The sequence below is a fragment of the Oncorhynchus tshawytscha genome, linkage group LG14 (assembly GCF_018296145.1).
Source record: "Oncorhynchus tshawytscha isolate Ot180627B linkage group LG14, Otsh_v2.0, whole genome shotgun sequence".
In the NCBI taxonomy this organism is placed as follows: domain Eukaryota; kingdom Metazoa; phylum Chordata; class Actinopteri; order Salmoniformes; family Salmonidae; genus Oncorhynchus; species Oncorhynchus tshawytscha.
The window spans coordinates 14,006,630-14,009,109 of NC_056442.1; positions in this window are offsets into that span (position 1 = coordinate 14,006,630).

A 2,480-nucleotide genomic window follows, 5' to 3' on the forward strand; every position below is an offset into this window, starting at 1 on the left:
TAGCAATATGGTAAATTAGTAAAAACAGATCCCACTTCGTCACAATACACCTTTAATTATACCCTTTATTAACATATAAGACAAAACAAACACATTTTTCTCTGTGTCAATCAGTGGAGGCTGCTGAGGGGAGGCCTGATCAAAAAGAATAGCTGGAACAGTGCAAATGCAGCGGCATCAAACACATGGAAACCAATAGTGATGTATTTGATACCATTCCACTGATTCTGCTCCAGCCATTACCACAAGCCCGTTCTCCCCAGTTAGGGTGCCACCAACCTCCTGTGGTGTCAATGTCAGTCATTGGCACAGAACATTTCAAACTCATGGTGCATTCGTGTAAGTAAATTTGACTGCAACAGTTTGTGCACATTGTACACCTACAAATTATTGACTGCTGTAGTGGTAGAGCAGTGATTTGCTAGCAGAACCACTCTTTGGTATTACTTCTGCAGTCACAAATGCATTGCGATTCAACTAATTAGTTCACAGTCAGACAGCTTTTCATGATGTAAAGTCCGCTGTGCACTATATGGATGTTAAGTATGTCAGTTTTCACTTCCCCTTGATTAATGCAGTTTCCAATTCTGATTCAACCCCAAACCCGTAACCCTAAGGACTTCACGTAGATAAACACTACCATTCAAAAGTTTGGAGTCACATAGAAATGTCCTTGTTTTTGAAAGAAATACAATTTTTTTGTCCATTAAAATTACATCAACTTGATCAGAAATGCAGTGTAGACATTGTTAATGTTGTAAATGACTATTGTCGCTGAAAACGGTAGATTCTTTGTGGAATATCTACATAGGCGTACAGAGGCCCATTATCAGCAACCATCACTCCTGTGTTCCAATGACACGTTGCCAAGAAGTCCAGCATTCTGGAGTCGCCTCTTCACTGTTGACGTTGAGACTGGTGTTTTGCGGGTACAATTTAATGAAGCTGCCAGTTGAGGACTTGTGAGGCATCTGTTTCTCAAACTAGACACTCTAATGTACTTGTCCTCTTGCTCAGTTGTGCACCGGGGCCTCCAACTCCTGTTTCTACTCTGTTTAGAGTCAGTTTGCGCTGTTCTGTGAAGGGAGTAGTACACAGCGCTGTACAGTGCCTTGCAAAAGTATCATCCCCCTTGGCATTTCCTATTTTGTTGCATTACAACCTGTAATTTAAATGTATTTTTATTTCGATTTCATGTAATGGACATACACAAAATAGTCAAAATTGGTGAAGTGAAAACAAATGTCTTAAAATTACAGAAAAGTGGTGCATGCATATGCATTCACCCCCTTTGCTATGAAGCCCCTAAATAAGATCTGGTGTAACCAATTACCTTCAGAAGTCACATAACTAGTTAGAGCCAGTTTGCGCTGTTCTGTGAAGGGAGTAGTACACAGTGTTGTACGAGATCTTCAGTTTCTTGGCAATTTCTCGCATGGAATAGCCTTAATTTCTCAGAACAAGAATAGACTGACAAGTTTCAGAAGAAAAGTTTTTGTTTCTGGCCATTTTGAGCCTGTAATCGAACACACAAATGCTGATGCTCCAGATACTCAACTAGTCTAAAGAAAGCCAGTTGTATTGCTTCTTTAATCAGAACAACAGTTTTCAGCTGTGCTGACATAATTGCAAAATGGTTTTCTAATGATCAATTAGCCTTTTAAATGATACACTTTGATTAGCTAACACAATGTGCCATTGGAACACAGGAGTGATGGTTGCTGATAATGGGCCTCTGTACGCCTATGTAGATATTCCATTAAAAATCAGCCGTTCCCAGCTACAATAGTCATTTACAACATTAACTGTATTTCTGATCAATTTGATGTTATTTAAATGGACAAAAACATGAGCTTTTCTTTCAAAAACAAGGACATTTCTAAGTGACCCCAAACATTTGAACGGTAGTGTAAAGTCCACATTCTCTCTCAAATAACTCAAGTTCAGCTAAATGGCTAGATCTTCCCTTATGGTCCTTTTTAAAAATAAATTAAACAGAATTTGACAATACGTACTGTAAATGGAGTATGATTATTATCAACAGATATTGACAAACTCCACACTGCCTTGGGAATGCAAGGCATAGATATTAACAAATTCAAATACAGACATATTTCTTCCATTAAAATAAAGATACACTGACAGTAGTTCTTTACTCAAAACGGGTAGCAGCACAGACAGGCTTGCGGATTCTGAGTTCATTCATAGAGAAAGGTTTGCTTTTCCGCTCTGATTTTAGTCAATTCTACCGATTCTGTTTTCTTTAATATACTGCCAGTAGATCTTATGGATCACCATTGGTGACAAATAAGTTACAGGATAATTTGGCATGCATCAGTCAACACCTAGACCCGAGTCTGATTGGGGTAAAATTGATGCAGCTTGGATGTTAAACAGACCAAACACAGACTAAATATCTGTTTTACTAATAACCAAATTAACATTTTAAAGTTGAAGTTCTCGTACACATACCTTTGTAC